A 15454-nucleotide genomic window follows, 5' to 3' on the forward strand; every position below is an offset into this window, starting at 1 on the left:
TATATCTTCAATAAAAGTCTCTTCGATTTTACCTACCTGGGTTGAAGTTTACTTTTGAGCCGGAGTTCCTCCTCCCTTTCCTTGATTAAGTGCCTCCTGTGAAGCGGGCGATATCCGAGCTTGAGTTCACTTCTCCACTAATCCACTGCGTCCCAGGTGAGCTGACAGAACTGTTTCTTTGTAAATGCCGATAATAGTTCACAAAACCCAGGAATGTCTGTATGGCTCGTAGACCTTCTGGGCGTGGCCACTGAAGAACTGCAGACAGTTTCACAGGATCCATCTGGAGGCCTCTGTCGGTAATTATGTAACCGAGGAATGGAAGGCTGTGTTGGTGAAACTGGCATTTTCCAGCTTGGCATATAGATGGTTGGCACGGAGTCAACCAAGAACTTGATGTAAGTGTGCCTGGTGGGACTCAAGGTCTGGTGAATACACCAAGATGTCATCTAGGTAGACCACGACACACATATAGAAAAGAATCCGGAAAATGTCATTCACAAACTCCTGAAAGAAAGCAGGGGCATTACACAGTCCAAAGGGCATCACCAAACATTCAAAGTGACCATCTCGAGTGTTAAACGCCGTCTCCCACTCGTCACCCTTGCAGATCTGAATGAGATTATAAGCACCACGAAGATTAAGATTGGAGAATACCCTGGAACCGCGCAGACGCTCAAAGAGTTCTTTAATCAATGGCAGGGATGAGCGGTTTTTAACTGTGACCTTGTTCAGCCCACGATAGTCAATGCAGGGACATAGGGAGGCGTCCTCCTTGGTGACAAAGAAGAAAACTGCGCCAGCAGGTGAGGAGGACTTGCGTATGAAACCCCTTTGCAGATTCTCTTTGATGTACTCGGACATGGCAGCCGTCTCAGGAACAGAAAGAGTATAGACACGCCCTCTGGGTGGAGAAGCACCTGGTAGGAGATCCACAGGTCAATCATAGGGACAGTGCAGTGGCAAAGCCTCTGCTTGTTTCTTGGAAAAAATATCCGCAAAGTCCCAGTAACAAGCTGGCAGACCCTCCAGAGACTTGGGAAAGACAGAAGAAGTCAGGACCAGAAGTGGTGCCACCATGCATCGAGATTGGCATTCAGGGCCCCAACGGAGGATCTCACCAGTTTTCCAATTGAGAACCAGAGCATGGAATTGCAGCCATGGAAGACCCAGGAGAAGAGATAATGTAGAGCATGGCAGGACATAGAAGACCAGTCATTCTTTGTGTAGGGCTCCAATTTGAAGATGGATAGGCTCAGTGCGGTACCGGACTGGAGAAGCTGTTCGCTGATAGAGGAGATAACAAGGGGTTACTTGAGGGGAGCCACCGGAATGTGATGCCGGGAGACAAGAGCGGCATCCACAAAGTTCCCCGCGGAAACAGAGTCCAGGAATGCTGAGACTTGCACGGGAGCGCTGGTACCGACACTGAGAGCACTGGAACAGTCAAGCATATAGAAGCTGAATTCACACCTAGGGACGCTTCTCCCAGAAGCCCTAGGTGCTGGCATTTCCCAGACATTGGGGACGGACTGAACAAATCCCAATGAGGTACTTGGGACTGGCACAGTCTGTCCCAACATCCAGGAAATGCCTGCACAGTCTTGAAAACGTCTGGAACGTTCCCAAGGCGTGAGTGCATTAATTCCCCTCAGACTGTGAGGCCAGAGGCTGGAGTGGTTTTTGAAAAACCGGGGCCAAGCAAGGCAGACGTGGAAGCCAGACTTTAGGTTGCTCATGACGCACCCTTCAGCATGCCCTATGAATTGCACGTCTATCCGAGTGGCCACGGTGATGAGATCACTTAGAGTAGCCGGCAGGTCACGGGTGGCCAGTTCGTCTTTGACCTGAGAAGTCCCTTTTTGAAGGTTGCTGACAAGGCTGCGTCGCTCAGTGAGCCAAGGTGTGGAACTTGACAGCATATTCACCCACAGATGAGTCTCCTTGGTGCAGGTTCAGTAATGCTGTTTCAGCTAAGGAGGCTTTTTCCTCAAACACAGAGCAGAATTCAGCCAGGAAAGTAGTATGGGTCCCACAGAGGAGTAGCCCAGGCCGGGGGCTTCCTGGAGAGATGGTTGAGGATAAATGCCACCTTGGAGCGTTCGGTGACAAACTGAGATGGCATCAGCTCTATATGCAGCGAGCACTGTGTAATGAAGCTGGGATGGCAGGAAGAGTCGCAGGGGTTGTCACTGGAACTGCCGCAGGAGTAGTCACAGAAGCCTGATTCTGGGAGTCAAGCAGCTGTTGAAGGGCGGCAGTAACTTGGCCTAGTAGTTCTCCTTGAGAAGCGATCTGTTGAGACTGCCAGCCAACGCCAGAAAGAACAGCCAGTAACTGACGTGGCTCCTTGGCAAGGTCCATGGCCGTATCTTATTGTCAGGGTTCTGGGTCTGTGGACCCTCTGGACCACCCCGGGAGGTGGCACTAGCCGACACCTGGGACCGGAGTGTGGTCTTCTCCAGAGCCCGCCGCAAAGCGGGATGGTCTTGCTGCGGCAGGGCGCCACCAGGTCGTTCCACACGTGCGACACAGTCCAAGCCCGGGGTGACAGCGGAAAAAACTGCACTGGAAGGAACACTGGAAATCATGTCAGGACCACATAAGCAGGCACACGGAGCAGGAATGCAGGAATGGACTGGAACACGGAACAGGAACACAGGAGCAGGATCGCGGGAATACAGGAACAGGAGCGTAAACTGGAATGCTTGAACACAGGCACGGAACATGGTAAAACACTGAGGAGACACGGAAGCACAGGAACGCAGGAGAGCTTTCACTTCACTGGGGTTAGCTTGAAGATCCGGTGGGGAATGATTGGAGCCGCCAGATTAAGCAGCAGACCCGGAAGTGGCCAGCGCCAATCACCTGTGCGCTGGCCCTTTAAATCTCTGAGTACCGCCATGCGCGCCCTAGGGAGGGCGTAGGCTGGATGGGAGCGTGGAGAGGTAAGTCTGGAGTTGGGGCAACGGGGGCAGCGCCAGGGAGAGGGGCACGGGCACCCGTGACAATGGGTCTCCCTTAGAGGTCATCGGTCTTCCAGCAGGACAATGACCCAAAACACACTTCAAAAAGCACTAGAAAGGGTTTGAGAGAAAGCACTAGAAACTTGTACAGTGGCCAGCAATGAGTCCAGACCTGAATCCCATAGAACACTTGTGGAGAGATCTCACAATGATTATTTGGAGAGGGCGCCTCCAAATCTCAGGAACCTAGAGCAGTTAGCCAAAGAAGAATGGTCTAAAATTCAGCAGAGGATTGTAAGAAACTCATTGATGGTTACCGGAAGCGGTTGTTCCCAGTTATTTTGTCTAAAGGTTCTGCTACCAAGTATTAGGCTGAGGGTGCCAGTACTTTTCTCTGGCCCACTTTTGGAGTTTTGTGTAAAATTATCGATGATTTGACTGTCTTTGACCAAAGAATTTGTGATTGGAGTATTATCTGACAAAATTGCAAGGGTGCCAATAGTTTTGGCCACCATTGTATGTTTTCATTTACATGAGCTATAGACTACTTCCAGAATTCAGCACAGAAATCTGCATTCAGTTTCCCTGTGTGAACATTGCCTAAAGCTCCAGATAGAGAGCTAGAAACTCATCCTGTGTCACTCGTAAATCTGCCCCTGAGGTTTATAATTCCCAGCACATTTGTGTGTGAGGATTAAGTTGTATCTGGATATCCAAGCGTTTTCCTGCTTCATCCCCTGACTCATACATAACCTGTCGCGGACCCTTTTTTCTGTTCACAGTCAGATGTAAATTACGCACTTGTCGTGTTTCCTACCAGTTCTCCTTGTGGTCCACCGTGCCGCATAAAATGGTTACTAAATGGCCATATTCCTGCAGGGGAGCCACAATCTATTTCTAATCACTTAGAAGACGCGTGACGGCTAATCCTTTGGAAAACAGCGAAATTATTTTAATTCCCGTGTTCTCGGCCTTCGGAGTGATTATGTTACTATACTTAAACAGGTAAACATAGAGGCAATACAAATTTAATCTCCTGCGCTTTCTTCCTCTCCTCTAATGAGGCTCCGAGCAGCGGGGAATTGAGGAGGAGAATGAATGTTCTGCTTTCTGTGTGAATAGGGAATATTTTGGGGTCAAATTTTTATGCTGTTATGCTATTTACCCTCTTAGTCCACCACAGCATGTTTTATGGGTAGCACCGGGGCTCAGTGGTTAGCACTTCAGCCTTGCAGCGCTGGGGTCCTGGGTTCTAGTATCATCCAGGTCAACATATGCAAAGAGTTTGTATGTTCTCTCCGTGTTTGCGTGGGCTTCCGCTTGGTCCTCCGGTTTCCTCAAGCACTCCAAAACATTCTGGTTGTGAGCCCCATGGGAACAGGGACTGATTTGTCACGCTGTGTGTAGCGCTGCGTAATATGTGTGCGCTATATAAATAAAGGAATTATACTGAAGCTGCTTGGATTTTATTCGTTATGTTACTAGATGTAGATCCCGGCATTGCCCAGGATAGTAAATAACTGCTCAAAATAAAATCAGATAACAAAAAATATTTTCTTTGTATCCTCTCGCTTTGACGGTCTCTGAACGTTTCTGTCTGTGACTATTTGTCCGTTTATCTGTTTCTGTCTTTGACTGTCACTGGCACTGACCATCTCTGTCTCTGACTATCTGACCGTCTTTGTCTCTGATTGTCTCTGACTGTCTTTCTCTGACTGTCTTTCTCTGACTGTTTCTGTCTTTGTCTGTCTCCGACTGTCTCTGTCCCTGACTATCTCTGTCTCGGACTTTCTCAGACTGTCTCTGTCTCTGACTGTCTCTGGTTATCTCTGTGTCTCTGACTCTGACTGTTTCTGATCATCTCTGTATTTGTTTCAGACTGTCACTTTGTCTATGGGGAGATTTATCAGAAGTGTCTGGGAGCTAAACTGTTCTAATTGCCAATCAGAGCTCAAGTTTCATTTCCCCTCAGCAGTTTATAATATTACAGCTGATCTCTGATTGATTTTCAGACATTTCTGATAAATCTCCCCCTATCTCTATACCCCTATCTATCTTACCTCACACATGAGCTGTCTTATACTCATTGCCTATAGTAACCAATCACAGCTCAGAGCTCATATTAATGACCTGTGGCAGAACAGCAACCAATCACGGCTCAGCTAACAACTGCCACAGCAGCAGTAGACAATGGCTCCTGTATATTGTGGGTAATAAGTGGATTTTGAAAACTTTGGCTCAAAACCTGGTCTAAGATATTCCCTGAGTCAAAGAGAATGGCTGTGCAAAATTTGGTGATTGTAAATGCGATGGTGCAGATTCATTTAGTGGACATACATACATACATACATACATATATACATACACATACAGTACATACACACATACATACATATATACATACACATACAGTACATACATACACACATACATACATACACACATACATCCAGCTTTATTTATTAGATGTTATATAGGATAGATGTGTTGAAATGTAATGTTTTCCTTATCCTATCTTGGAACATGTATTTGCATATTTCCTGGAATATTACAGGGAATTTGGCATAGACTGTGCCTAAATCTGTGTAAAATCCATATCCCATGCATATGAATGGGAAAATTACCATGTGAATATCCGGTGTCAGAAGACCAGAACTCCATGGGGCAGATTAGTTAATAGTTTTAAAGTTAGACTTAGAAATATGCAATGTAACATACCATGTAAGGCAGCCCCCTTACTATCAAGCACCACAAGGAAAAATTCTTGATTTATTTAGTACATGTTAAAAACTAGCAGGTTTTTATTGGCATCCATACTATTTTACGCGTTTCAGGCAAATTGTGTGCCCTAAGTCATGGCCTGATTAAGACTACGACTAAGTGCACACAATGGGGCAGATTTACTTACCCAGGTCCAGTCGCAATCCATCGGCGGGTTCTCCGACAAGGATTCGGGTCCAGCGCGATTCCCTAAGGTCCGTGCGCTCGATATCCACCATGTGTCGCTGCTGCGCCGAGGTCCACCGGAGTTCACCTGCTTCTTCCTGGTGCATGTAAGTGCTGATCTTGCGACAAAAATTCTTTTTTAAATTGCACAGTTTTTCTGAATCCGTCGGGTTGACCAACGGCCACGCCTGTGTGCGCCAAAATCTTGGGGTAATTCAGCGCAAAATCGGGTAATTCAGCGCAAATGGGGTAATTCAGCACAAAATCGGAAATCGTCGGGAAACTCGACGAAAGTGCGTGATTCGTACCCTTTGTAAATGAGTCCCAATTTGTTCAAGTTGCCCGAAATGTGTCAGCCAGTATGGATGGCAAAACAAACCTGCTCGTTTTTAACATGTACTAAATAAATCAAGAATTTTTACTTGAGGTGCGGGGATCCTTCTTCGTTTTTTCAAGCAAACTTTTGGGTCTGCTGTCCAGGCAGCAACAAACTCGTGCATCAGAAGTTTCTTCAATGAAGTTTAGCTGTGGTCTGGAGGCTGTTTGATGAGCTGTACAAGCTTCTATGGATTATCTACCCTTACCATCAAGTATGACTTTCAGGAAGCTTTATGATATGATGTGGGATTAAAGCCAAACCAGTATATCTATTCTAGATAGAAAAATTTTTTTGCTAACTTGTAAAACAGCCCCCTTACCATCAAGAATGACTTTAAGGAAGCCTATTGACTGATGTCAAATTTTGCTAACTTGTAAGACAGCCCCCTTACCATCAAGCATGACTTTAAGGAAGCCTATAGACTGATGTGGGATTAAAGCCAATTCCAGGGATTAAAGCCTATTCCAGAAGTAACAGATTTCCAACTGTAGACAGCACTGTTTCTATGTTGTTGCATCTCTTCAGTTGAAACATTGCTGTCTACAGTTGGTAACCTGTTACTTCTGCAATAGGCTTTAATCCCTGGAATTGGCTTTAATCCCACATCAGTGAATAGGCTTCCTTACAGTCATGCTTGATGGTAAGGGGGTTGCTCGGGCAGTCGGCACAAGCGTGAGACGGTGGAATCCACGGTCATGTGCATGGGCCCATAGAAAGTAATGGGGGAGTGTGTTAGGCACTGAAAAAATGCCTAATAGTACCTAAACTAATCTTACCAGATAGATACAATACCAGAACCAATCTTACAGCATAGATATGTTAGTAGAACAAAGCTTACAACATAAAAACCACACCACAACCAAGATTGTTACATAGATATAGGAATAGAAAGAAGATGACTACATAGAAACATGACTTATATTATAGCGGATTTATCGCAGTGTCTGATGCTGGATGATAAATTGGTGCTGTATAAGACTGTCTCCATGTAGGATGGTCTCATAAGAAAAGATAACAGAGATTCAAAGCCCATTGGAGAAGTAGAATTGTGAGTTCATGTGTAATACTTGCACTTCCTGTAAATATCTGGCCACTATGTCAACTTCTTCCAGCCATGACTCATCTCTGCAGATTTAGAAACACAAAAGCTCTAGCAAATACATAATAATAATAATAATTCTGCTCACAGAAACCAAAATAGGAACAGTGCCCCCCCCCAATAGCCAATATGGTAAAATAGGGCTAACAATAGCCAATATAATTACTGTGCCCCCCTCAATTGCCAATATAGTAACATAGTCTTCGCTGTGGCCAATAAAATGACAGTGTCACTCATTATATTGAACCCCATAGTAGCCAGTCCCTGGCCCTAAATCCCCAATAGTAACATGGATCCCATAGATTAAGGGGGGAAATGTTTTATCTTATTTCACTCATTTCAATATCTCTCGTCTCTGGAGATCACCTTCATCACCTTCATCGTCTAGTGTGCAGCCTGTGTGATGGAGAGCAACAGAACAAAGAAGCTAAAAGTACCCATGTTCCGTTGCCACACATGATAGGTGGGATTCGGCCCGGGGCAAGGACTTCTTCCTGGTCAGATCCCACCAGAGGAATAACAGATGATGACTCAGATGACCTTTAATGATTCTGCTCTGTAAGGAGATCAGATTATCCACTGACTGTATGTAAAGAACAAAGTCTTTTAGCTTTTCCTTATCACTGGAGAACTGATTTACACAAACTGTTTAAATGAGGAAGAAAGGCAGGAGAAAAAGAAGGACACAGGAACCTGTTTCTTTAATAAAGTATATTACAAAGTTTACTGTTATGATATGCACTATTCATTTATAAACCCTGGTCCCCATTCATGTGATGTGACATCGGTAATCGCTTTGTTAGTATCACAGAAAGAAATCAGAGCTGTATAATATTATGACCTGTGTGACATCACATGACCAGGGATGTAACGAGCTGTGCACCTGTGTGACATCACATGACCGGGGATGTTACGAGACATGCGCCTGTGTAACAACACATGACCAGTGATATAACGAGCCGTGCGCCTGTGTGACATCACATGACCAGGGATGTAACGAGCTGTGCACCTGTGTGACATCACATGACCGGGATGTTACGAGACGTGCGCCTGTGTAATATCACATGACCAGTGATATAACGAGCCATGCACCTGTGTGACATCACATGACCAGGGATGTAACGAGCCGCGCACCTGTGTGACATCACATGACCAGGGATGTAACGAGCCGTGCACCTGTGTGACATCACATGACCAGGGAAATAACTAGCCGTGCACCTGTGTGACATCACATGACCAGGGATATAACTAGCCGTGCACCTGTGTGACATCACATGACCAGGGATATAACTAGCCGTGCACCGGTGTGACATCACATGACCGGGGATGTTACGAGACGCGCGCCTGTGTGACATCACATGACCAGGGATAAAACGGGTCGTGCACCCATGTGACCTGACATGACCAGGAACTGACGTTTAAGAACAGTATATAAACAATTAATCTTCCTATAGAGTGACAGCAAGCAGAGATCTAGAAAACCATGAGGAATTGATACAGAAAGTATATTGGAAAATTGTATGAATTTTTATCATACAATCAATAACATTAATTTGCTGAACGTGGAAACCCCCTTTTAGTCTCTGGTGGTCTGATCCATTTGTGATCAGAGCAACTTCTCTGTGTGTCATTTTACAAAGTGTTACCAGTATATACAGCATTTCATATTACTATAGGGCAGTGGTGGCAAACCTTTTAGACACCGAGTGCCCAAACTACAACCAAAAACCACATATTTTTCGCAAAGTGCCAATGCGACAATTTAAGCAGTAACTTATTACTCCCTGCTATTTCACAGGTTTAAATTGTATCGGCACCTGAGGACAACAATACAGTAGAAAGAAAAAGAAGAAGTTTGGATTATCATTGCAGCTTCCTTCTAGGGTCCTGGGCTGCCTGGGAGTGCAAGAGGCCTGGAGTCCTGTCTGGCGAACTCTGCCCTGGGGTGATGGCAAGGGTGCCCATGGAGAGGGCTCCGAGTGCCACATCTGGCACCCGTGCCATAGGTTCGCCACCACTGCTATAGGGGAAAAAAAAACTACACTGGATGTGGTCTATCTCCATGAGATCTATATGGAAAAAAATGTGGAGTTAACTGAAACTGCTTACTTTATAGTGGTAAGTAGTCATCTGGAAAGGTCACCTGGATACGGTGGTAGGTAACTGCCCAGTATTGATATCGAGGAGCAAAGGGGTAAAAATGGGTATTTTCAGACTTTAAGACTTTTTATTTCTAAAGGGTTTCTCAGGAAGTAGATAGCAACCGGAAGAGAAACAATGAGGAATTCAATTATTTTATAGTTTTTATGCTTTTAATCCTTTTTATTTTATTATTTTTATGCTTTTTATCCTTTTCTTGAAACCTTTACCCTGCTAGACATCCCCTTCCGCGCTCCTGATATATCCTTGTGCTTTTTATATTGTGTACAGAAGTCTGCTCCAAATGAGAAATGATTTGAGCGATTCATTTTTGTAACATTTTATACTGTTCTTATTATTATTTGCTTTACCTATTTTATCACATAGCAATGTTTTTCTTTACGGGTCAGGCTTCCACAGCGGTTAGGCACCTACAATCACTTTCCGTCTTTGGAATTTTTTTTTCTTATGCCGGATTCATGATTACTGAATCTATACTGCCACCTACAGGAATTTTATATCATTTTTTTTTCTACGTTTTTTAAACTACAAAATTCTGCCACCCTGTGTATAAAGCATTAGTAGTAATGTACAATGAAGCGGTCATGTCTGTTTTTCAATATTATGAACGTTGTCCTAAGTTGATATTGCTACTAATAATTAGGCTCTGTCGGTATTTGTATCTATAAATTATATCAGACAAGGGGGTGTGGTTTATTTGTAGCTTGCAAGTCCTTGATGTTAGTGTAGGGCCTAATACACACTCTACAATTTGTGGCGCGGGCACCCGGCTGGGTAAAGGTATGATGACACATGGGGACAAATTTACTTACCCGAATGTCCGACGAGGATGAAGTCTGCCGCGATTTACTACCAGCATGCGCCCGATTTCCTGCATCTGTTGTTTCCCCGATCAGCTCCGCCGGAGTTCACCTTCTTCTTCCCGGTGCATGTAAGTGCTTGGTATTGCAACACAATTTTAAATGTTAAATCCCGCGCATTGTCCGAATCCGTCGGATCATCCAATGGCCTGCCCCCCGATTTGTGTCGCGTAAAAGCCGGCGCAATTGCGACACAATCCCCGACATGATGCCCGGAAAGTCGGGAAACCCGATGAAAATGCGGCCGCGGGACCCTTAGTAAATAAGCCCCATGGTCTGCTCACTACACTGTGCCTAATACAACTCAATGGCGGCAATGAGCTACCCGGGGCTAGCTCATGGCACCATATACTGTTGTGTACATGAGGCCTAAAACTATCAGATATACATTGCAGTACAGAAGTATCGCGATCAAGATACAATGATCAATGTATTGCGGGTGTATGTCCCCTACTGGGACGCAAAAAAGTAAATGAAATTTATTAAAATAAAAGTAACAAATATTGTTGCCATTTTCATTTACCCATAAAAACAAAAATGACCCACAAAATGGATAGAGCCACATTCATAACAAACCAGCCTAACTAATGTGCAATTATTTCGCCTGTACCATGAATCAAAAATAATAATAATAATAAAAAACCTAATAACATTTATTTGCTTCCTAAAACATTAAAATATTAGTTAATTTAAAAAAGTCAGATGTTAGCAGTGGCGGATTTAGTGTCCCGTGAGCCCTGGGCTGTTCACATGACTAGGGCCCACACAGCATCCAAACCAATATGTGCCCTGTGGCCTAATCTCCTCCGACCAACGACACCACCGCCCTCCGTACTGACCCCCCTTTACTGAAATGGCCACAGCACATGCCCCCTTTACAGAAATGTCCACAGGACCACAGTAGAACCTCCCATTACAGAAATGTCTACAGCAGAGCCCCCCTTTAATGAAATGGCCACAGCAGAGCCCGGCCCTTTACAGAAATGTCTACAGCAGAGCGCCCCTTTACAGAAATGTCTACAGCAGAGCGCCCCTTTACAGAAATGTCTACAACAGAGCCCCCCTTTACAGAAATGTCTACAGCAGAGCCCCCCTTTAATGAAATGGCCACAGCAGAGCCCCCCTTTACAGAAATGTCTACAGCAGAGCCCCCATTTAATGAAATGTCCACAGCAGAGACCCCTTTAATGAAATGTCCACAGCAGAGCCCCCCTTTAATGAAATGTCCACAATAGAAGGTCTCCCTATAATAAAATGGCCAATGCAGAGCCCTCTTTTAAGAAATTTTAACAGTAGAACCCCCTTTACAGAAATGACCACATTGAGCCCCCTTGAAAGAAAAAAAATGCTATAATCACCTCCGGCTTCTTCTCCCTGCAGCTCCGCCTTCACCTCTTCTGGCCCGCGTGCAACGCTATGACGTCACACAGCCAAGACCCCGCCATGTCATAGTGACATCACACACTAGAGTGATCACACATCTTGAGTTAATTTGAAAATGAGAGAGAAAATATATACAGGCAATATGTCTCACTGCTGGGGAAATAAAATGTACCTCTTATAGGTAGTGAATTCATCAAATGCCTCAATAAATAGACGTTATGGAATATATGTACAGGATTTCAAGGATGAACTATGTAGCAGTTACTCAGAGCAGAGGGCAAGTACTATGCTACCAACTGCTGTGCTTGTCGATCTCTGCAATTTTAACTATAGGGGCACATTTACTAAGAAAAGTGTAGTCTGTACTAAGTGCAGTGTCCTGTGTAGTGTGCAGGGGGCGCCAGATACAGGATTTCTGGCGTACATTCTGCATTAATCATGTAACATGGGACATGCAACACACTTCTGTCAGACTTTGCATGATAAATGTGGCGCACGGTCCGTCTGAGTGCCGGAACGCCCCCTTCAGTGCAAAAATTTGTGTCATATGAAGAATAGTGCAGTTGCACCACAGCACTGTCGCGTGCAACACAAATGTGGTGTGGACACTTCTTAAATACTTGTGTAGTAGTTGTGCAAGAACGTGCAAAGTCCGACACAAAACTGGCACAAACCCCTTAATAAATGTGGCCAATAGTGTCAAATTTAGGTACAATGCACCAACTAATGAATTTGGATATGGGTCCTCCCTCATTTGTCAAAATATGTGCCCAACTCAGGAATTTAGACACAGTGCCCCTGTATTGTAAATGCTACATTTCTGACACAATTTTTGTCAAACTGATTTTGTTTCCTGGGAAGCCATGTCCCTTTAAAGGGCCAGCGCGCCAATAACTGACTCAGGTCAGCTGCCTGCCCTGATAAATTCCGGAGCCTTCCTGTGTTCCCTGTTGGATCTTTGTGCTTCCATGCCTGAGAGAAAGCTGTATTCCAAGCCCTCTGCGATTATCCTGATTTCCCGTTGTGACCTCTATCCCGTGCTGCCTGTCCCGACCGACCACTACGTCCCTGACTCTGATCCTGTGCTGTCTGTCTCTACCTCCTGCCTGACCCCAACCACGAGTTTGCCTGAGGATTCTCTAGTACACCTTGGCTGCCACCGCGGCCAAAGTCACGCCTGTGGAACAACCCGGTGGTATCACGCCGCACAAGTCCAACCCACTTTGCGGCGGGCTCTTGTGCAAACTGGGTACCACTTAGACTCCGCTCGCAGATGTCGGCTCACGCCATCATCCGCGGTGGTCCAGAGGATCCACTACCTGCAATACTGACTGTAAGATCCTGCATGGATCCCACCGCGGTGCGTAACCTGTGCTGGCTGATCTTACAACTGTAGTGGCCCAGCAGTCCCTGCAGATTGACAAGTCACCGCCATGTTGCTGCAAGTGTTGACCTCTCAGCACCAGCGCCCAATTCCTGCGGTTCCTTCTTCTACTCCGGTTTGTCTGCCCTCCGCTGAACCCAAGCTGAGACTCTCCATGCCATCTAAATATGATGGGGGGGCCAAGTTTTGCAGGGGCTTTATTACTCAGTGCTCTCTGCACATTGAACTCATCCCTACGCAGTTCATCACAGAATGGTCTAAAGTGGCTTTCATCATCAGCCTCCTCTCCGGGAAGGCCCTGGCATGGGCTACTCCCTTCTGGGATAGGAAAGACCCGGTCATGGCTAAAATCACCACCTTCTTTGCCAGGTTCCAGTCTATCTTTGAGGAACCAGCCTGGGTGTCTTCTGCTGAGACCGCCCTACTGAATTTGTGTCAAGGGGATTCATCTGTTGGTGACTATGCGGTTCAGTCCGTACCCTGTCTTCTGAGCTAGGCTGGAAAGAAGCTGCCTTGGTCGCAACCTTAAAAAGGGACTGTCTGGTCAGATCAAAGACGCCCTGTCTGCACGGGACCTCCCCTCTAAGCTGAGTGATTTAATCTCTCTGGCCACTCAGATAGACATCCGGGTTACTGAGCACTCTGAAAAGGCAATGTCTGGAACAATCGCAAGTCAGGACCCGTCGTCTGCCCCGCCTGGCTCCAGTCTTCCAAAGACCACCTCAGCCATCTTCCGTGCCTGTCGCAGAGGAGCCCATGCAAGTGGATAGAGCTTGTCTGTCTTCCTAAGAACGTTCCAGATGAAGACAAAAGAATCTTTGCCTCTATTGTTCCAACCCAGAGCACTTTTTTTACGTCTTGTCCAGTCCGTCCACAGCGCCCGGGAAAAAGCCTGCACCAAGGTTTTCACCAAGCTGGATCTGCGGGGGACAATTAATCTCATCTGCATCCGTGAAGGCGATGAGTGGAAGACAGCTTTAAATACTCTGCATTTTGAGTATTTGGTAATGCCCTTTGGACTCTGCAATGCCCCACAGTGTTCCAAGAAATTGTCAACGACATCTGCAGAGACTTGCTCTACATTTGTGTAGTTGTCTACTTGGACGATATTCTGGTGTTTTCTTCTGTCCTACAGTCTCATCTGATCCATGTCTAGCAAGTTCTCAGGCACCTAAGGGCCAATCGCTTATTTGCCAAACTCGAGAAATGCCAATTCCATCAGAGTAGTCTTCCATTCCTGGGAAGACATCATTTCTGATAAGGGACTACAGATGGATCCTTTCAAGTTGTCTGCCGTACTTCAGTGGCCTCGCCAATGGGACTATGTGCCATACAGAGATTTCTGGGCTTCGCCAATTATTACCGGTAATATATTCCACATTTCTGTTATCTTGTATCTCCAATTGTGGCGCTGACCAAGAAGAACGCCAATCCGAAACTCTGGCCTCCGGTGGCTAAAGAAGCTTTCACTAAGCTGAAGTCTGCATTTGCCTCAGCCCCAGTTCTCACACGGCCTGATACAGAGAAGCCATTCCAGTTGGAGGTTGACACCTCATTCGTTGGTGCTGGAGCTGTCCTCACATAGAAGGGGTCCAAAAGTCGAACCCTCACCTGCGCCGAGAGGCATTATTCCATTTGTGATCGGGAACTTGTGGTCATAAAGCTAGCATTGGAGGATTGCGCTATCTTCTGGAAGGAGCTCATCATCCGGTCCATTTCTACACTGACCAAGAATCTCCTATATCTCCAGACTGCTTAGCATCTCAATCCTCGTCAGGCTTGCTGGTCCCTCCTTTTCTCTCGATTCAACTTCCTGATTCACTTACATCCAGCCGAGAAGAATGTCAAAGCTGATGCCCTCTCTCGTGCCTCTGATGTGGTTGGGGAAGAATCAGCTCCTCATCATATCGTTCCTCCAGAATGAAACAGGAACGGCTCCTGTGGACCTACAGCAGCTCCCTCCTGGCAAGATCTATGTCCGACCTGCTCTTCGGAAGAGGTTACTGACTTGGGGACATTGCTCTCGTGTGGCTGGGCACCCTGTGGTGCAGAGATCTATTGCCCTCATATCTCGTTTCTACTGGTGGCCAGATCTGGTCAAGGACACTCGAGATTTTGTGGTACCTGCACTTCCTGTGCCCATAACAAGTTGTCACGTCTCAAACCAGCAGTTCTGCTGCTCCCATTGCGATACCCAGTTGCCCGTGGACTCACAAAGCCATGGACTTTATTGAGGATCTCCCATCTTCTTCTGCTAAAACAGTCATCTGGGTGGCT

General features: G+C 46.0%; 1 long non-coding RNA gene across 1 annotated transcript; it reads right to left on the reverse strand.

The window, feature by feature from the left end:
* Positions 1-7241: 7241 nt before the first annotated feature.
* Positions 7242-11817, reverse strand: LOC140068729 (uncharacterized). The gene is made up of 3 exons (XR_011848530.1): positions 11769-11817; positions 7828-7946; positions 7242-7416 (listed from the first exon to the last, which is right to left on the reverse strand). It is a non-coding gene; the product is annotated as an uncharacterized lncRNA (long non-coding RNA).
* Positions 11818-15454: the final 3637 nt, after the last annotated feature.

Source organism: Engystomops pustulosus, chromosome 7 (assembly GCF_040894005.1).
Source record: "Engystomops pustulosus chromosome 7, aEngPut4.maternal, whole genome shotgun sequence".
Taxonomy (NCBI): domain Eukaryota; kingdom Metazoa; phylum Chordata; class Amphibia; order Anura; family Leptodactylidae; genus Engystomops; species Engystomops pustulosus.